Below are 22,535 nucleotides of genomic sequence, written 5' to 3'. Positions count from 1 at the left end.
CCGACAACCCTGTGTTCACTAATCCCTGAATCGGTTTTGATGCTCGTTATTAACTCAGGATTATTTGTTGCTAAGAAGTCAAGTGTGTTTTCAGAACCGTTTACTATTCGCGTGGGCTCATGAACTAACTGCTAGAAATAATTTTCAGAGATTGCATTTAGCACAATTTCGGATGATATTTTATGCATACCTCCGGAATTAAACGTGTATTTTCGCCAACACATCGAGGGTAAATTAAAGTCACCACCAACTATTATCGTATGTGTCGGGTACGTGTTTGAAATCAAACTCAAGTTTTGTTTGAACCTTTCAGCAACTGTATCATCTGAAATGGGAGGTCGGTAAAAAGAACCAATTATTATTTTATTCCGGTCGCCAACAATGACCTCTGCCCATGATAACTTCCAGGAAGTATCTACTTTAATTTCTGTACCTATAACGATTTCAGCTTCTGTGCTTTCTATTAGCGCTTGAAGCTCAGGGACTTTCCCAGCACAACAATTTACAACTACAAACGACTGTTCCTTGATCCAAGTACGTCATGTATTTGCCATGCAGCCCATCCCGTACTTTCCCAAGGCCTTCTAACCTAAAAAACCGCCCAATCCACGCCACACAGCCTCCGCTACCCGTGTAGCCGCCAGCTGAGTGTAGTGAACTCCTGACCTATTCAGCGGAACCTGAAACCCCACCACCCTATGGCGCAAGTCAAGGAATCTGCAGCCAACACGGTCGCAAAACCGTCTGAGCCTCTGATTCAGACCCTCCACCCGGCTCTGCGCCAAAGGTCCGTAGTCGGTTCTGTCAACAATGCTGCAGATGGTGAGCTCTGCCTTCATCTCGTAAGCAAGACCGGCAGCCTTCACCAAATCAGATAGCCGCTGGAATGCAGAGAGAATTACCTCAGATCCAAAGCGACACACGTCATTAGTGCCGACATGTGCCACCACCTGCAGCTGGCTGCACCCTGTGCTCTTCATGGCATCCGGAAGGACGCTTTCCACATCGGGAATGACTCCACCCGGAATGTACACGGAGTGCACACTGGATTTCTTCCTCTCCTTGGCCGCCATATCCCTAAGGGGCCCCATTACGCGCCTAACAGGCTTCTGATTGTCGTTTTTATTCCTATCGACGTATTTTAAATGATTAAATCTGAATAGCGGCAACGTGGCCCACCCTAGAAAATCTAATGTAAATAATAGATAAATAAATTAAAAAATGAACTCCTGCTGGAGACTTTTGTAATCATGTATGCTCCCACGCGGAGCAGTTTATGTTCACCCTAGCTTTGCACCTATGTACACATCTTTATACAAGAAAACGACGAAGTCGAAGGGATCATTTTCCCAGTTTGTTTTGTTTCCTCTTATGTAGAAATTTATGAAGTCCGTGGTTTGAAACAGCAGCCGAGAAATCGATTCTCGGATCTTCTAAAGTGAAATATCACAGAAAGAACGACGACCAGTGTCTGAGCGGAGAGAGTGAATAACAGTTCAGTTAAAAGAAGTCGGAGGATGAGGAGTTAGTTTGCCGAGAATGCAAACACCTGGCTTAATGATGATTATGTGGGAGTAAAACTTATATATCTATTCCATGATGTTCACAATCGAAATATATGTCTGCCATAGGTGACAATATCGATGTTGTCCAAGGAAAAGCACCGGCAGCAATAAAAAAGTTAAGAATAAAAACTCACATAACATGTAGTTCTATCGATTTACAAAACAAAAGACTTCATGAAGAAACACAAATTGTGTGAAATTCGGAAGTAACTGTTAGGCAAAAGCGAGTCATTAGAAAGAGATATAAGAAGTGTAGAACGTGGTAAGTATACTGACACAAAATAGTCTTATTTTATATCAGTCGATTGCTTTTTATTTCAAAATGACTCGTTTCAAGCAACGTTCCCCATCTCCAAATCTGTCAAACAGCAAAATAAATTACAATTTTATTTAATCCCATGTTTCAAAAGGTTACATTTTTTGTATTATAATTTCAATACAGAAGTTGTATAATATACCATATGTCGGAGTTACAGAGCAACGAGTTCTGATGACAGTATCATTTCACTGTCGTATACTAAAACCATACTTGCATGCTGTCGTTTTAAATTAAAATTTTTAAAAAGAGTTCGATTGGTGCCAATGCCTGCAGCGTTGAAGTGTGTCCTGTATCCGTACTAACTGACTTAACATACAGTGCTCAAACAATTCATATATAACACACACATCCTATGTATTATACATAAAACATTGATGAGAATATATTAATTTCGCAAAGTTTTGGTACACTACGTAAATGACGTAATAAATGGTAAGATTGTCGGTAGTACTGGTGGAACTGGTATGGGAAAAAGATATAAATGAATGTGTAAGAGAGAAACTGCCTGCCGACGACTTCTCTTTGTATTTTTGCTTGTTTGGTTGTTTGTTTTTCACATAATTAGAAGCATATCTTTCCGTGTTAGTTCATTGTGAATTTCATATTCTTCAGAATATGAATTGCATTTTATAAGTAATAAAATTTAGTTTGCCGCATAAATCTGCACTTTTATGTAACCAAAGTAATTACTTTTGAGGCAAGTACATTTTACATAGCAAGCAGAAAAAATATATAATTACTGTTGTTATTTTGTTCTCAGTAGAACTTTCTTCATCGTGATCAAAGACAAGAGTTTAATCTTATTATTGATAAATGCGAAACTTGTTTTTGAATAACAGAAACATTTTTTATGCAGCTTCGACAAAATATTCAAGCGATGTTTGATAAGTTTTTGTTTTGTGTTTTTTATTATTTTACGTTTTTGCTGAGGATATTGCGTTTTCTAGTGCGATGTGATTAATCTGTATGTTTTCCTTATTTTTACTACAGCAGCCTTCCGTTTCACGTTACAAAAGTTTCTGAACAAAACCTCAATTGAACACTGACAATTTCAGCTTTGCTATGAATACTGTTTATTACTAAGGAAGAGGCAAGAGGATGATATGTAGAGAAAAAAAAAAGTTCCATAGGCTACCTGGCCCTTTATATGTCGTCACTCTGTCTCCAAGCAGTTCAATGCTTCCAGTTTTTAGGGGAGTCTAGTGAGACACTGATCACATATGCGAGGAAAGTGATCGTTATGGGGTAGCACCCGATAGGTATGCAACAAATCCAATGTACAGGTAACACAGGCACGACCTTAACTGCCCACCGCCACTTGGAAAATTACTGTAGTCTATACTTACTTAGGGTAGTCTAGTGTAACCTATGGTAGTTTTACAACTCTACTTCACACATGAAACATTCCAAGCTATTATACACAAAACATTAATGAGGATTTCCCAGCTTACAAACAAGTTATTGTTATAGGGAAACCTAACTAACTTTTAAGGAACTTTCAAAAATGTGACTTCTCTTCTTCCCATTGGATAATCGTGTAACAGAGTCCTCGGGCTGCTACTCGTGGACGACGAGCTACAAAGGGAATTAGGAGTCATCCAACAAGGAGAAGCACCAAATGAATACAGGACGCAAGGCGTCACGAGTATGTTTAATAAAACTCAAGAACAAATTTACCGATTCAAGTGATCAAAGTAAGAATATTAAAACTAAGAAGAAATTTGTCACTTTGACGTACAAATCCTGTGTGAGAAACAACTACAAATTTTTTTCTACAAATCGTTGCAGTGGGATACCAGAACGAAAGGCAGATGGTGCACAGATTAACTACGAGACCGGTGTATGGGCGGGCCAGTCTGCGTATGGTTTTTAGGCGGTTTACATCCGACTAAGCAAACACCAGGCTGGAAAACATGTCCTACCTCAGCTACTCAATTCAAAAAGTTTTAGAAATCGTTAACACACTTTGAAGTGAGATAACACTAGACCAAACAGCACAGAGCATTAGACAATGGCACAAACAATTCCGAGAAACAGATTGTTTGTGTAAAGGGAAATCGCCGGGCCGTCCCCGAGTGTCTGACAAAGACGTCGAACGCATTCATCATAATTTCCCAAGGAGTCCGCAGAAATCCGTTCACCGTGCAGCTCGACAGTTCGACATGCTCCCAATGTCCGTCTGGCGCCTGGCATCGGGAAGTGCGGGAATTTTTAAATCAAAGGATTACTGGTTGATGGATCGGTTGCACTGAGCCAAATGATTCAGCCTTACATTACTGGCCTCCAGGATCACCAGACCTGACTGTATGTGATTATTTCTTGTGGGGATTTACAAAAGACGTTGTTTATGTGCCTCTATTACCAACAATAGTGAATGAACTGAGACATTGCATAACAGCAGCTGTGGAAGCTGTAACTCAAAACATGCTCGCTGCAGTGTGGGAACAATGTGAATACCGCATTGACATATGCCGTGCATCTCAAGGGGGGCATGTTGAACACCTATGAAAAGGTACGAAAAAACTTCTGAGTTTTCCATTCATTAAAAAACAAAATGCGTTGTTTATCGTTGTTAGTTTCAGGTATACACCCTCTTTTTATAATCGGGACATGGGACAAGGTAGCTAACATTGACATGCACGAGAGAGACCGCCGTCGGCACAAGGGACGATCTGGTTAGAGTGATTTTGCGCTCCCAGCGCTCTACAGCGGCTGTTACCGGCTTTATTTGGCTCGGAAACAAAACAGTTTGTTCAAGAAAATGGACGATGGACGCACATAAAATTCCTACGTCAGCTCTATTAAAAGGCACGTATCCATGTGTTAGTCACGTTGTGCTGTCCGTAGCAAACATAAATAAACACTCCAGTACCTGTGAACATATAATAAGACAAAACGGAGAGTTACATGTCCAAGTCAGTGAGAATATCAGCTTATAAAAGTTCACCAAATCGGACAAACTCACTGCTGACAGAGAACGCACTTATATTTACTAAACATCAAGTGCTACAGAAATTATTCCTATGAATTTCGTAAGAAAGTCCAACAACCTTGCCGAAGTGAAAAAAAATTACATACAGCAGGGCTTGGACCCTCCACTGACCTAAGAACGACGCGTTTTTCATGAATCTTCAATTTAACGTTTCCTTAAAACTGCTTATTGTAATAACATGCGAGTTTTAACGAGATAACAACTAAATATGACAATTATTCAACCACCAATATGACGTTTAACATCGTTTTATTACAACAAATCGTACCAATAACGATTCGTTATCGAGACATGCAATGTGCTGGTGCTTAGAAACTTTATATGCAGGTGTCTCAAATCTTTTGGGTCAAATTGATACAGGTGCTACTGGTTCTACAACTGATTATATTGAGATAGGGAGGCAGTGATTGGAAATGCATATTTATTGTGTTATGGGCATACACAGTGTACACCGTAAAACAACAACGTAGCTCATAGCAATTGTTCAAAGTTTCGATCGCCAATCTCAATGCATGTATGAAGTTCTGCCGCTCTCCTTCAGAGGTCCCTGGTGTCTGTTGTACCAGGAGACAGGCAGAATTGGACCCTAGCAAGCAGGTCTTCGTCAGAAACTACAGGGGTTGCATACATCAACGCCTTGACGTAACCCCAGAAGACAACGCCAAGAGGTGTGAGATCTGGCGATCACACGAGCCATGGCACAGCAACTCTCCCTCCGATCCAACGACGCGTGTTTTTCAGCCGCTCTCGGACATTAACATCGACACCGTCGTGTTGAAACAACATCCTTTTGCGGACATCAAGGAGTACAGTTTCCAATAACTGTGGCAGCACATTTCGCACGAGCGCCAGGTAACGTGAACCAATCAAACGGGGAGGCAGCAAATAAGATCCTATTTGGTGCTGTTGGACAATGTCTACCCATACCTTGACAGAGAGTCGTTGCTGGTGAGATTGTTCTCAATCCAGAAATGGCTATTGCTGCTGTTGAAAACACCATCACGGGTGAATGAGGCCTCATCAGTGGACAATACAAACTGTACGAAGGTCGGTACTACAGCACTGCGGTGGATAATTCATTGACAGAAGTGAACGTGGGGCTTAAAGTCGGTTGATCCTTGTACTTGCACACGTCTTTGTGATAGGGGGCAATATCTGTTCCACCAGTACCTCCACACTGTATCCTTTGAAGTGTGAGTTTCACAAGCAGGTTGACAAGTACTTATTGCTGGGTGGTCGGTCACACAGACCAACACCATCTCTTCAAAGTCTGGTGTTCGGACATGTCTTTGGCGGGAACTTTGACCGGTTCTCTGTGGCGTGAACAATTCCGTATCTAGTAAGTTGGTATCTACGAAGATAAACCTCTTCCAATTAGGACGACACCTGGTGGGAAAGCGCTCTCTGTACATTCTTTACGGGCTCTACATCCTGTCGCATCATACATTAAATGCATGTCTCTTTAGGAGTAACGTTCCATCTTTGACTAGGCGTCATGCACTGTACACGGTAACACACCTCAACATGTACACATCACAAATATTCTGATGCAACGGACAAGTGACACCAGGGATAGTGGTGTGTCTGCGCCGATGCGATGCACGCGATAGTCACATGCTATGAGCTAATTTGTGTATAGTATGTCTGTTTGGTGGTCAGAGGTGTACTCTACTTATCACCCGCTGCATATTCCAGTCTGCAACAGACACGGGGAATCTCTGCGAGACCGGGGCAGAACTGCATGCGCCGTTGCAGTACATGCATTGAGACTGGCGGTCGTCCCTTTGAACAGTTTCTATAGGCTACGTTGTTGTTAAGTATAGAACTTTTTCCTTAATAATCATTTCTCAACACAACCTATCCCGTAACACTCTTACAAGCTTTTCAGACTGTGTGATTCTTGAGTTCCTCCAGGCGTATTTGATAATCAAAATGTCCACGGGTGTACTGCCGGTCTACAGTGTCCAACGGGCACAATATTTCGGCGATCATACATGTCGCCATCATCAGGTGAACTGACGGACTGAGCTCCTGTGAACGGGTTAATCAAGAGTAAATCGAGCAAACGTATAGTTGTGACGACCACGGCGGACAGAGCCATCACACCGACGTCATCTCAGACGCCGTCGCAATCTGTTCCACCGCGCGACCGTGGCGTGGGGCGCGGACAGCGGAGGGAGCGCGCCGTGGGCGGAGGATATTTAAATCGGCCGCCGCCGCGACCGAACACAGTTCCCTCTGAGCAGCCATAGCGTACGGATCTCCATGCCGGCACGTTCACAGGAGCTCAGTCCGTCAGTTCATCTGATGATGGCGACGTGTATGATCGCCGAAATATTGTGCCCGTTGGACACTGTAGACCGGCAGTACACCCGTGGATATTTCGATTTTCAGACTGTGTCTGATCTCCCTGTATGTATCTCTACCATGTTCTGCCTTCATTAGATGGTAAAAGGCGACTTCGTCTGCAAAAAATCTAAGAGGACTACTCAGACTGTCTCTTAAATCATTAATATTCGCGTAAAACATTTTCTTGGGAAACGTTAGTCACGTGCGCAATTCCGCTTGATGAGTTCCTTTCTACATAGTGTGATGTTTCTGGTAGTAAATCACAAATCCAATCCACATTTGGGACAACAATAGACAGGGAATTTAATTGCATGGCTGTCCATTAAAGTTGCAACACCTGGAAGGCTTCAAGCAACAACCGTGAAACTGGTATGAACTGTTGTACTACATGCTTTGATACGTATTTCAGCTCAAACGTAAAACGTATAAGTAACGCCATCTACATTCTGTATACAAGGAAACATTTTGCAGTGGGTTTCTCATTCACTGATCACACCTGAATATTGGTTGTTCGTGAGAAGATTTTGTTACGACTCGTGTTGGACGGAGGAACGTCTATCAGCACGTTTAGAAATTTGACAGCGGCATTGGCCAAGCAAGACTGGTACTCACACAGAAAGTGCGACGTCTGCTGCCCCACAGACGTCAGCACGGCGATTGCGGCTTTCCTTGACGCGCCAGCCGGGAGAAGCTCGCTGACAGCGGTGCGCCCAACGACAATAGCGGGTACATGAGAGGCACCATGTAGTCTATTCAAACGAGTCCCGATTTTGTGTACAGTATCACTACGGACGTATCAGCATTTGGAGGCTCCGTGGAGAATAAACGTTGGCAGACTGCATTTGTCATCCTCAAACGGGCGCTGCACGTAGCGTGGAGGTAATGGGGACCATTAGGTACCATTTCTGTCGTGTTGAGGCCGCCCGGTGTTTCCTGTTTTCGAGGTGTCCCTGATGTTATCTTTGAACATGATAACGCAAGACCACATGTTGCCCGTGATGTACTGACTTACCTCGATACAGAGTGTGTGCGGCTGTTGACTTGGCCAGATCGTTCTCCAAATCTCTCACCCAGTGAACATATTTGATTAAGGGTTGCCGAGTGACTGGCACGCCAACACTCACGAGGCACCACGGTTCATGAAATCTGGCACAGAGATGAGGGACTGTTCCAGTTGATGTGGTGGCCCCCAGTTAGGCAGATCTGAACAGGGTCGAACACGTCTGGGATGAGACAGAACGTGGTGTCAGAGCTCGTCGCCCCCTCCCCGCAATTTACGGGAATCAGATAACGTGTATGTCTGTGTGTGTGTGTGTGTGTGTGTGTGTGTGTGTGTGTGTGTGTGTGTGTAGACGTGGTGCCAAGTCAGTCCAGCGACCTACCGTGGCCTCATTGTTTCATGCTACGACGCGTCGCAGCTGTTTCCGTGCCAAAGGTGGACATAATGTTCTGGATGATCATTGTACGTGTGAATTAGGAATTATCAGGGTCCTGCACCTTTTCTCCGTTTTCTCCTTTTGGTTTCTGCAGTGTACTTTAACACGTTACAGTCATATTAATGTGACCACCACCTACGTTCGATGTCATCGCGCAGTAACCACTCACAGATGGCAAGTGGCAGCACCAGCAGTGGAGGGTATATAAAGCGTGTCGATGGAATGGGGACGAAATTGTAGTCTTTGTTGTAATGTGGAAACGGAGCGATTTATCTGACATCTAACAGGGCGTGATCAATAGTTTTTGGTCCAAGAGGGCAAGCATTTCCGAAACGGCTAAGTTTGTAAATTGTTTGCGTGTAGCCGTGGTTGAAGTCTATCATAGAAAGTAAAATGGCACTGTCTAAAACCGGCGCTGAAGCAACTGTGGTGCACCACGAACCATAGATTGCATGGGTGACTGACGGCTGCGGAGATATGTACGAGCGAAAAGAGGTAGCTGACTACCTATAGGAACAAAGTGGCTATGAACAGTGTCTCAGTTCAGCACGTGGGCCTCCACAGCAGGCGCCCGGTTCATGGACCCACGGTGACAGCTATTTATCGGCGATGAATGCTGGGATTTGCACGCCAGTGCCGCTACTGGATGTCTACTGAGTGGCGACAGGTGGTCTTTTCAAATGAACCCCGTTTTATACTCCACTGGACAGATGGGCGTTGGCGTGTACGGCGTGAAACGTCTGAAAGCAAATAGTCTACGTAAATTAGCCCAAGAAAAGGCCGCGCCAGTCAGTAAATATGTGCAAACTGGAAATATTTTTAATCGACGTTAGGCACTCCAAACAAGATTTAGAGTTTGCGATGGTTTCTGACTTGCTCTAAACATCTGATGACAGAAAAACCAAGAAATTTTGAGCATTTTTCAATTTTTTCGCTTGTAACTCGAAAACGATGCATGTTACAGAAAATTTCTAAATGAAATAGCGTATAATTTCACATAGGATGCCCTACTTACAAGTCAAAATCGGTTCAGCTGTTTACCACAATCGATCGTCAAAAATTGGTAATTTTTACCAACTTAGCAGAAACGTGAGTTATGCTTTTACTCTGATTTCTGCAACTTAAAAACAGCTACTACAAATAAAAAGTGCCAGTTATGAAAGTTGTAAAACGTCAAATTCTGCGGAAAAAGAGCTCCTAAGTTTTAAAATTGACTCATTCCTTTGAAAAAGATAGAAATAAAAACGTGAAAGGATTCGTAGCGCTAAATTCCTGCTAAGACTTTTTTCTGAAGTCAAATTATTTTTGAAGGCCAAATCATCCACATTCGTCTAAATATTCAAATTTAAGGGTAATTTAGATAGGTATCTCCCTTCCTAGGTAATTATCTCTATTTATTGATTTCATTATTGAAGTAGATAATTGGTAGTGTTCTGTGTTAATTAATTGTATTTATGGTAATCATACAGGGAGTATCTAACAAGGGGAGAAAAACATTAAGGAAGTGAAGTTTTGAGGAAGAATCGAGTAGTGCCACTGAGCCGTGAAGTATACACTAGAGATGAATGGTGAACCAGTCCCTGTCAGTTCTTATACAATTTTCTGTCGAATTCGTTTTCATAGGAAGTCAGAACAATAGCTCTAGCCAAACTTCGCGTTTGAAAAAATGGCTCTGAGCACTATGGGACTTAACATCTTAGGTCATCTGTCCCCTAGAACTTAGAACTACTTAAACCTAACTAACCTAAGGACATCACACACATCCATGCCCGAGGCAGGATTCGAACCTGCGACCGTAGCAGTCCCGCGGTTCCGGACTGAAGCGCCTAGAACCGCACGGCCACCGAGGCCGGCCTTCGCGTTTGAGTTAGCTCCATATCCATTAATCATTTCTGGCAACTATGGGATTATGCTCACGACAAGAAAATCAGTCCCCATTAAACTGTTCAATCGAGTCAATATCAAAATCACAAGTAACACTGTTCTTAAAGATAATTAATGTATAGAAATCCGCTTCAGTTGTACTAATTATTTATTCAAACCACGATCGGTTTTAGGATTTTAAAATGACATCTTCAGGCATATGAAATTGTTGAATTTGGTAACACATAACATACGGTCGGGCCAGCCAGTGGAAAAGTTCCAGTCACTGCAAATATGCTCGGCACCTGTCCACCGCACGGCTGGAACGCCAACTGCTACTCAGGCGGCGCCAGTATGCAGTCACTGGAGGTCTTATACTGACTGGCCAGACAGCATGTTACGTGCTACCAAATACAATAATTTCATACACCTGAAGATGGCATTTTAAAATACCGAAAACGGTAGAGGTATGAATAAATAATTAGTACACTGGCTGTTAATTATCATGCCTCTCATCTGAGGCACCGTCCTTGAAGAGTGGGTTTCTCTTACATCGAGTTGTGTGGCATACTGATGAAATGTTTTCCTCCATCCTTCAAGAAAACGTGAACTACGGCAAAAAACACTTTGGATCCGATTGCATTATAATGTTTGATGGACACCCTAAGGAGGGAGCTGAGAAAAGCATAAAATCTACTGAACGTGCCAAAAGAGCCCGCGCTATGTAATCCTCTTCTCTTTTATTTGATGAGACAACGTCAAAAACTATGCCAAAACAACGTTTGTTACTAAATGAACTTAATAAGGAACGTCTTTTCTCAGTGTTGACAGAATTATATTTTAAAGGGTATCAGTCATGTAGGCCATTGAGGACACAGACCCTTTGATTGTGGGCATAGCCATAGAAAAGTCGAGACAGGGGAGCAACGTCTTCATTATCGGGGAAGATACTGATTTGTTGGTCCTACTGACTGCCCACGTAGTTGATAGTAGTGAGCAGGAAGAACCTGTTACCAATATTTTCCTTACACAACCCGCAAAAGGCAACCAAAACACGTTCATTTATATTCCCAACAGTTCTATGCTCTCTGAAGAAGCCAAAAAACATATGATATTTCTTCAAGCCTTCAGAGGCTCCCACACCATCACTACATCTTTTCGATAGGGCAAAATCAAATTTATAAAAACATTTCAAAAGAACGCGAACTCCTAACTCATCGCCTCAGACTTCACGGGTCCCAACGTCACTCCTGATAAGGTCGTTGTGGCAGGACTGAAGCTCATTGTGTGTTTGTACATGGGTGGCAGCTCCAGACCTTTGAACGAAATTCGTCTGCAACTATATCAGAGTGCTTTATCGAAAAATAATTTCAATTTGGCACGGTTGCCTCCCACCGAAGGCACCGCTCGCCAGCACTTCCTCACGGTCTACTTGCAGGTTGAGATATGGAGGAACAATCAGATGAATCCACTGAAATTAGAATGGAAGACCACAAGGAACGATCTGATCCGCATTGCAAACAGCCAGCCACGAGTAGCGCCGAACACAATATCAACAAAGGATGCAGGCAGCTTGTTTCTGCAGGAAAGTGTCTCTAAAGTGCTTGGCTAAACGGCTTTCATGCCTTAACTCTCTAATAGAAGAAGGCATCTTCCTTGATTCGTCGCAAATCGAAGATGAGATTGACGTCGTCAAGGAGGAAATGGATCTAGATCTCATGCCACATGACGACGAAGAATTGGGCGACGACGTTTCCTCCGCAGTGCCAGCTTCCTCGATACACAGAAAAATATCAAAAATATAAATTTTAAATGAACGTTAACACAGAAGAATAACTGATTAAAGGATGTGTATAAAAATTTTTCTCTCTCATCTATTTTATATTGTAATTGAGGTATTTTTCCAGTTAATAAAAACCTTTCATTTGATACGTTTTTTTTTTCATTTTTAAACCATCTATTATCATCTGGGATTGGTATGACAGTAAATTAACACATAGAGCTAGCTATCAAGGTAGATAGGTAACTAACTAAATTGCCCTTAGAGTTGAATATTTGGACTAATGTGAAGGATTTGGCCTTCAGAAGTAATTGGACATCACAAGAACGTCTTCAAAGGTATTTAGCGCTACGAATACTTTCACGTTTCTATTTGTATCTTTGTAAGCGAGTGAATGAATTTTAAAATTTAGGAGGTTTTTTACGCGGGTCTAGAGGCTTTCCAAGTTTCGTGACATTCGGAGTAGCCATTTTGAGTTACAGGCGTTGGAACATGAGCATTACTCACTTACCCACCAAGCTGGTAGAAATTGCCGATCTTTGACGACTGTTGAGGCCAAACGGCTGAACTGATTCTAAATTTTAAGTACGGCTGTCTACTTGAAATTTTATGCTCTTTCATTTACGAGTTTTCGACTTAGAAGCGAAACACTGCAGAAAGTCCAAAAATAGCGTTGTTTTTCGCCCCTCAAAAGTTTAGCGAAATCGAGAAACCGTCGCAAACTCCTTTAACTCTTGAATGAGATTTTCACTTTGCAGCGGAGTGTCGGCTGATATGAAACTTCCTGGCAGATTAAAACTGTGTGCCGGTCCGAGACTCGAACTCGGGACCTTCGCCTTACGCGGGCAAGTGCTCTACCAACTGAGCTACCCAAGCACGACTCACGCCGCGTCCTTACAGCTTTACTTCTGCCAGTACCTCGTCTCCTACCTTCCAAACTTTACAGAAGCTCTCCTGCGAACCTTGCAGGACTAGCACTCCTGAAAGAAAGGATACTGCGGAGACATGGCTTAGCCACAGCCTGGGGGATGTTTCCAGAATGAGATTATCACCCTGCAGCGGAGTGTGCGCTGATATGAAACTTCCTGGTAGATTAAAACTGTGTGCCGGACCGAGACTCGAACTCAGGACCTTCGCCTTACGCGGGCAAGTGCTCTACCAACTGAGCTACCCAAGTACGACTCACGCCCCGTCCTCACAGCTTTACTTCTGCCAGTACCTCGTCTCCTACCTTCCAAACTTTCCAGAAGCTCTTCTGTGAACCTTGCAGAAGTAGCACTCCTGAAAGAAAGGATATTGCGGAGACATGGCTTAGCCACAGCCTGTGGGATGTTTCCAGAATGAGATTTTCACTTTCCTTTCTTTCAGGAGTGCTAGTTCTGCAAGGTTCGCAGAGAACTTCTGTAAAGTTTGGAAGGTAGGAGGCGAGGTACTGGCAGAAGTCAAGCTGTGAGGACGGGGCGTGAGTCGTGCTTTGGTAGCTCAGTGGGGGAGAGCACTTGCCCGCGAAAGGCAAGGGTCCCGAGTTCGAGTCTCGGTCCGGCACACAGTTTTAATCTGCCAGGAAGTTTCATGCCGGCACGGTAGCTCAGCGTGCTCGGTCAGAGGGTTTAGCTATCCTCTGTAATAAAAAAAAAAAAACTAAGTGAATGGATCAATGAAAAACCTGAACGGGTGTCATCGGACGTCCGACCCGAACAAATTCAACGAACAATATAGAACAAAATTAGATCTAAAAATAAAAAAAAAAGTTGGTAAGGCACTTGCTCGCGGAAGGCGAAGGTCCCGAGTTCGAGTCTCGGTCCGGCACACAGTTTTAATCTGCCAGGAAGTTCTTAACTCTTATTTGTGATGCCTAATATCGATTAAAAGTATCTCCTATTTGTGGATATTTATTGATGCCAACGGCCTTACCGCAGTTGTAACACCGGTTCCCGTCACATCACCGAAGTTAAGCGCTGACGGGTTTGGCTGGGACTTGGATGGGCCGCCATCCGGGTCTGCCGAGTGCTGTTGGCAAACAGGCTGCACTCAGCTCTTGTGAGGCCAGTCGAGGAGAAGCAGCGCCACCGGCCACGAAAACTCACAATGGCCGGGAGAGCGGTGTGTTGACCACATACCCCTTCGTATCCGCATCCGGTGGCGCCTAAGGGCTGAGGATGACACGGCGGCTGGTGGACACCGATGGGCCTTCAAGACCTGTTAGGACGGTCTTTGTTTGTTTTCTGAATATTTATTGACTCTCAAAAGTTTAATTTGCCTACACTGAAAGAAGGAGGGAGCGTTAAGGTCAGGGGAATATTTTTGTGGCATTCCCTGGCTGACCTCGTCATTCTGGAAGACACAATGGATCAACAAAAGTATGCATCTATCCTTGCGGTCCATGTCCACATCTATGCGTAGTTTGTACGATGGCGTCTACCAGGAGAGCAATGCAAAGTGTCACAGAGTTTGCCCTGTACGTATTTGGGTCGAAGAGCACGAGGATGTGTTTACTGTAGTCCCCTGGCCACCAAACTCCCAGGAATTCAACCCAATCGAGAATGTGTGGGATCATCTCGATCGGGCCTTTCGCACCTTGGATCCTCAACCGAGAAACGTAGCGCAGCTGTCCACGGCGCTGGCATACATCCTTTCCGTGTTTTCCAGAACCTCGTTGACTCCCTTCCTGCACCTGTCTCAGCGGTCCGCGCTACAAAAGCTGTTTTTGACAGTTGACTTCGTTAATGTGACTGGGCAGTGTACTACTTGTAAACATATTAACAATATAGTTTCAGTATTGTAGTAAAACCTGTTTTTACATTTCAAGATTTTATGATTTCCTGCCATTTACGTCATTTCCTGTTAGTATCATCGTAAGCCCTATTCTCTCAATTAATTGTTTTCCATTAAAATATTCGGATGGATAACATTTACCACATTTTGCGGTTTTGAACCACTAGCACGTGCTACAACATCGGTTTTCAAATCGTTTTATGAGTAAGCGACATCCGTTCCTGCTCACGCACAAACTGTGAAGGTACGTTTACATCGGCCATAGTCATTGCGTACGGCCGACAATATATCACAACAATATCTAACGGGAAATATTTCGACCACATTAATTGTAGCCATATGTACTGAAGCGCTACTGGCTACTACTGCCTGGAATTGTTTGCGGTAATACATTTCCGGGCCAGAAGTGTTGCAGGTGCCACACTATTGCCACAAAATGAACGAGTGAGAGTTAGTGCGGCTCTACTGCTCTTACATCACACAAGGAATAAAGTTAGAAGGCACAAGAGAAATCTGCATTTTTGATGCGTTCTGTTTTAAGTAAGCGGAATGCTTTAGAAAATTTAACTAGTGAACTGATGCTGGATACATATCTACTCAAAAAATTCACCAGGCTGTCGAAACACGATTTCGTGTATCTCATATAAGCATTTGGTCAGAGAACTGCTAAGATTGACACAAAAATGGTACAGTGTATGGTTAAAACCTGACTGGCGATCATCTTTCGGTTTGTAGCTACTGGTGATTCGTACAAAGTTTAATGTACCTCTTTGAAGTTCACTACTCATTTATAAGCTTTATGGTACCATGACTGTGCAATGCTGTCATAAAAGGGCTGAAAGACTTCATTAATAGAAATTTGAAATGAGAATGAAAATAAAAATTGTATTTTATATTTGTCCACCAGCACACATCATTGTTTAACCATCAAGTTCTGTTTCATGTACGTCTCGAGACAGTATGAAATTCATAGCGTCAAATGCATACCATGTGGATGAACAGTAACTTGTACTTCCACGCTTCCTGTTCAAATTTTTTGTCTCACATTTGACATAGGTTTGAAGACTTCTTAATTTTTTGTATAATTCATCTAGAGTGATCGCGAGCTCATCGGAAAAAGCATACCAACATTTTTTTTCAGATTGCGTTCTTCGTATGCATTACTTTCGACGTCCTACAGCTTTGATCGTAGATAAATCGCATTTGTAAGTCACAGTTCTCTCGTCCACTTCTCCACTGCTGTACACAACAACAACTACAAAACATGTGGCTTTATGCACGCCCGTATACATTCGAACAAAATCCAAGCGATATTGTTTACGCTCAGACACAGACATATGCGTACAGCGCTGACGGGGAGAGATGTGGGAAATAAATGTGAGAGCGAGAGGGACGCATTTACAGACGACGCCAGAGATAGATATTATCCTGCAATACGAAATATTCTCCACCCAAAAAAAATGGTTCAAATGGCTCTGAGCACTATGCGACTTAACTTCTGGGGTCATTAGTGGCCTAGAACTTAGACCTAAGTAAACCTAACTAACCTAAGGGCATCACACACATCCATGCACGAGGCAGGATTCGAACCTGCGACCGTAGCGGTCGCTCGGTTCCAGACTGTAGCGCCTAGAACCGCACGGCCACTCCGGCCGGCCATTCTCCACCCTCGCTGGGCAAGATTGGCAGTCCCTCGCCAACACGTGGGCAGCTACCTGGACCAACCTGCAAAATCAGCAATATTGCCCAGCCATACCGCACATCATAGCAATGTTGGAGGCAACGATATTAAGGCCAAATATTGCCCATAAAATTCGGCCTATCTGAACACGCCTTAAGATTATGCGTAACGTAAAACTGTACAGTTTATTTCAAAATAGAAATCATTTTGGGCTCTATAAAGAATGTTTCGTCACCTGACTACTCTAAGCTGCAATAAACCATCAAAAACGGCATCTGAATTTATTTATACTCTTAAAGGCAAGTCATGTAATGCACAAAGCAATACAGAAGAAACAACTGATTTCAACTTAGTGTGTAAAATTGTACTAACTTCGCAGAATTGTCATCGATGAGTTCCTATACAATCTCAGTCACGTTTGGCAAGACATTAACAAAATTACTTGACTTTTCAAGTGTACCTGTATCTTTATGTTATTCGGAATTCATAGGCATTTCTGCAGATTCGTGGAACTTCTTGAAATTGGTGAATGGATGGCTTATGAATGCACCATGGTCTGCCATGGCCGGAGAACCACAAAGCTTACAGAGTGCATCTTTAAGTGCTTTAGAAAAACCAACGTTAAATATAATGACAATGAGTCCAACGAAAATGTTCTCTTAACGTCACCTGTATCACTCCTCCAGTTATGATTTTCATCAGGTTGCCATGGATTCAATGACATATTATTCTTTAGGGAACAGTCATTCTCCAATTTCGCAGCGTAATATCCGACATCGGAAATACTAACCAGCTGATATCTACCCTTCTCGTCAAAGCACTTGAAACCAGCAGAAGTGCTCTCTGCGTCTATATTTTCTCGATTAGTACACTTATTGTTTTCTTTTAATAGTGATATTTCAGTTTGATCCGCTCTTTTCTTCTGATATTTCGTCGCAAGTATTGTATTTTATTAATTTCGATTCCCTAATTTCGGTTTTCATTCGATTATGGGGTACAAATAACTTTGCTATAATCGGTTATTTTTTCACTTTATTCGGTATTATTTTACACCTCACAATGCACACAATTCAATGTAAACCACATTAATGCATCACCGCTCACTTGCAACTCGTTGTTGACAATGGAAAAATTAAGCTACGACTACATTCACTGTCGACACCACTCTCGCATCGCACCGATCACCTGAGTTAGCTGACAGCGCGTTATAGAGACGTTCGTGCTCATACGTGCCGCTTATTTGCTGTAGTTCTTATGAAATTCATTAACTGGAGGCTGTTGTACAACAGTCACTCAGTGAGCGCCACCCACTATTAGATCGGTTATCAGTAGTTCCAGTACGGATTACTTCCTATTTTTACCGACAAGTACTGATCAGCGGCGACACCCGTTCAGCAAAAGAAAAGAAATACGCAATGTACTTTAAATTAGCCCTGAAAGTTGTTAACCTTTTTTGAAGTTTGAAGGAGTAAGGTTTCGTCGAGGGCGTTTTTTGGAGCAACTGTTTTGTTACACCAGTAACCATTTGAGGTGTAAAGAGATTGAATATGTACTGACTTGGTAACTGGGAGGGTGACTTTTTCGGACGCTAGGAAGGCAACATTTCAGAGACGGGACCCTCATCACGAAAATACTTCTTAATGTAACTGCACACACATGTAGTAGTTTCGTCACTCAGTCAGCTGACAGCTTTATTTGATTTTATTGTAGCTTATTAGTGATGCTCGGAATTTTTTGACATGTAATCTTTCTTTCTTTATGAGCTACGCATTGTTTACAAGTACTAAAATCTCTAATATTCTTCCTATCGGAGCCAAAGCAGCCCATACTCAGGAATGAGCATAGGGGAGGAGATGCAGGAATGCTGCATCGCCATTTTAGGCAGGTTCCTAGTGGCGGTGCTTCAACGTGGCCTGCCCCAGACCTGTTATCCGTATTGTGTGGATGACTTTGATGAATGCTTGTATAGTGTAGTGTTGGCTTTGAAGTGTTAAGGATGGAGGGAAGGTAGAGGGCGAAATGCAGTGCCGGCAAATAGCTTGCTCCTCTAGAATGGTGCCAAGGTGGTCGCTGACCTTAACGTCTCCTTCCGACGGCCTGATCACCATCACCAGAGTGACATACGCTCACTTTATGAGACCCTATGTGTGGTGTCACCGCCAGACACCACACTTGCTAGGTGGTAGCCTTTAAATCGGCCGTGGTCCGGTAGTATACGTCGGACACGCGTGTCGCCACTGTCAGTGATTGCAGACCGAGCGCCGCCACACGGCAGGTCTACAGAGAGACGTCCTAGCACTCGCCCCAGTTGTACAGCCGAATTTGCTAGCGATGGTTCACTGACAAATTACGCTCTCATTTGCCGAGACGATAGTTAGCATAGCCTTCAGCTACGTCATTTGCTACGACCTAGCATGGAGCCATTATCATTTGCTATTTATCTTGTGATGCATGTACCGTCAGACCGATGTTCACCAATTATGGATTAAAGTTAAGTGTTCAAGAAGCTACGTACTTTACTTGCTAGTCTCAATTACTTTTCCTGTTCCAGACCTCACGCCATCCTGCGTGAGCTTATACGCGTGCCTTTCGGCTTCCTCTCATTGTGGCTTGGCTGTCTTGCGAAGTCACAACACTATGGAATTTTGAAATTTGATCAAGGATTGGCGCAAAGTTTGGTGGTCAGAAGCCTTACACCACCACGTCTTCTCCCTGCCGGCCGAATAATAGCAGTGAAAATTTTCCACCACCAGGATTCGAGCCGGCTTACCTCCGAGTCGAGCACCACCGCGTAGGTGTACATAAGCCACCTCGGCTGCGGTAGTGTGTCACTCTAGCTATAGGAATGTAAATTTAATTTTGCATTGTTCATCATATAGGTACCACACAGTATTTACTTTTTCAAGGAAAGTTTCACTCTTGGCGTGACTCCGTAGCCGACTGGCTACCGCGTCTCACTCTCATGAGGATGAAGCGGGTTCATTTCCCGGCACTGCTACGAATTTTTCCTTGGTGGGAGGACAGGAATAGGGTGTAATCAGCCTCGTAATGCCAACTGAGGAGCTACTTGAGTGAGAAGTAGACGCTCCAAGTTCTGAGGAGTCGACAACGGCCGGTAGAGCAGTGTGCTGACCCCATAGCCCTCAATAACGCATCCGGATAACGCTGGGTGCCAAAGGATGACACGGCGGACGGTCTACATTGCGTGGTGTCCTGGCCTTTGGTTTCTAGTTTTTACAAGATATTATTTCGTTTCTACATATTTGTGTTTTCGTTCTTTTAATGGTGACAAGAACGAACGGAACACATACTTCTAGGAAAAAAGCAACAATTTTGCTGAACAAAGCATTTCTATGTTAAAAACAAAGTGATGGTTTATTTGCTTACTGACCTTATAGTGCCACTTACTAATGTTAACTTAAACCGGATAAGGCTACTGAAAGAAAAATGATGATATTATATAAAAAAAATAATGTCTATTTGTGGAATATCAATTATCGTTGTCTATTTTTTAGATTAATTTTTGAAACTAAAGGATAATATCGAAGTGAATGCACCAGTTGCTTCAGCAAATGTTGAAAACGATTTCGTAACTACTACCACGTGTTGTCTGATAACACATGTTCCATAACGTTCAAGACCGTTTTTATGCTGACTTGCATACATTGCAATAGCTCTAAAATTGTTAATATAAATCGATTTCCTACATCTTCAGAGAATGAGATTTCCCAAAGTAAAACATTGAATTTCAAATTAATTAACATTTCTGCAATTTCAAAAATGGCTCTGAGCACTATGGGACTTAACATCTGAGGTCATCAGTCCCCTAGAACATAGAACTACTTAAACCTAACTAACCTAAGGACATCACACACATCCATGCCCGAGGCAGGATTCGAACCTGTGACCGAAGCGGTCGCGCGGTTCCAGACTGAAGCGCCCACAACCGTTTTTTTTCCGATGCAGTTCGTTGCGTTTGGTCTGGGCGGACGTCACAAGACATCCATTCAAGATGATCGTTGATTCTTTGACTCAGTTTTTTTATTACAGGAAGCACGCAGCCCTCTGCCCGAGCCGGCCGTGGTCGCCGAGCGGTTCTAGGCGCTGCAGTCTGGAACCGCGTGACCGCTACGGTCGCAGGTTCGAATCCTGCCTCGGGCATGGATGTGTGTGATGTCCTTAGGTGAGTTAGGTTTAAGTAGTTCTAAGATCTAGGGGACTGATGACCTCAGAAGTTAAGTCCCATAGTGATCAGAGCCATTTTGAACCTCTGCCCGAACACGCTGAGCTATCGTGCCGGTAGAACCGCTCGGCCACACCGGCCGGCTTTGTGTAATTTCAGTTAGAACGTCCTATATAGTTTTACATTACTGTAGTACATTTTATAGCTCATTTTACGTATGATTTACATCATTTTACGTCATATTATCGATGTCTTTAGATCATTTTAGTAATAATTTCCCAAGTATTTTAGGACATAAGATTATGGACGCTGCCGTTACAGGTGCTTTTCATATATGTAAACTAAGTGAAATCTCACTCGTGGCAGCCGACCCCATAGGCACCCCTCTACGGGAGCCCCTGATGTCATCTGAGTTAACTTTTCAAGTCATGAATAACGGAACTTCTGTCGAGCGAGCGGTTGCGTTATTGCTAAAAACAGAATTATTACGTCAGTAAATTCTGAAAGGAATCTAAACAAGATAAACGAGTGACTGTGTTTCGTGTTTTACAACCGGAGTCCGCACGGAAAGATTTAACAACTCGTTTCTCCTGCGCGCTGTTCGAGAGTGGAACGGTAGGGAAATAGCGTGAAAATGATTCGATGAACACTCTGCCAAATTGCAGAGCATTCACGTAGATGTAGATGCTAGTGCTCGCACTGAAATTGTTCGTTAGGCAATAGCATTATCCGTGAAAAGCCCCATGGAAGTTACGGTTATTCATGTACAGTGTATCCTACCTAACTCTGGCGTCTGCAGGCTTATAAGCGATCACTGCCCACCGCAAGATTGAATGCCGCCAAGAGATGTTGCTTGGACGTAACACGCTATGGAAAATATAATAGGGGAGCAGAGACGAATGGGGAATCTTTCTAGCGATGACACGGGCCGCAGGTGGGGAAATGCACTGATATAAGCGACTTTCACAAAGGGTTGATTGTCGTAGCCCGGCGCCTGGGAACGAGCATTTCGGAAACGGCGAAGCTGTTCGCGTGCTGCTGTCGCGAGTGGTTGAAAGACTATGGAACCACAAGTAGGCGGCAAGGCGTCCAACATCCACTCTTCATTAGCCCAGTCAGTAATGGAAAATTAGGGGAAAAATAGTGTAGTCGCAAATTTTTGCACAGTGTTAGGAGGGGGTGTCATGAACAGCGTACTAAAAATCCTTGCCGGGGTGTGCGACGGTGAGGGTCGGGCGGAAGGGTGCTGCTTTTAAGGCCATTTTTTATGTTTTTTCTCGAAAATATTGCCTGGTACAAAATTAAAGTACATTACATTTCCTTCAAGAATTCCGTATTCATTTCTTTCTCTAGATCTAATAGTCCCGCGTTGCAGGAAGTGGAAAATGGTTCAAATGGCTCTGATCTCTATGGGATTTAACATCGGAGGTCATCAGTCCCCTACAACTTAGAACTACTTAAACCTAACTAACCTAAGGACAGCACACACATCCATGCCTGAGGCAGGATTCGAACCTGCGACCGTAGCGGTCGCGCGGTTCCAGACTGATGCGCCTAGAACCGCTCGGCGAAGTAGAAAAGTCACAGATTAT

At 43.4% G+C, this 22,535-nt stretch overlaps 1 protein-coding gene and 1 pseudogene across 2 annotated transcripts in view; one reads left to right on the top strand and one right to left on the bottom strand.

Moving 5' to 3' along the window:
- LOC124721452 (monocarboxylate transporter 3-like) overlaps positions 1-22,535 on the bottom strand; it is a 430,925-nt gene that overhangs the window by 127,868 nt on the left and 280,522 nt on the right. The window lies entirely within an intron of this gene.
- On the top strand, positions 14,205-14,323 carry LOC124723863 (annotated as a pseudogene).

Source organism: Schistocerca piceifrons, chromosome X (assembly GCF_021461385.2).
Source record: "Schistocerca piceifrons isolate TAMUIC-IGC-003096 chromosome X, iqSchPice1.1, whole genome shotgun sequence".
Lineage (NCBI taxonomy): Eukaryota > Metazoa > Arthropoda > Insecta > Orthoptera > Acrididae > Schistocerca > Schistocerca piceifrons.
This window is presented reverse-complemented; position numbering and strand designations above follow the sequence as displayed.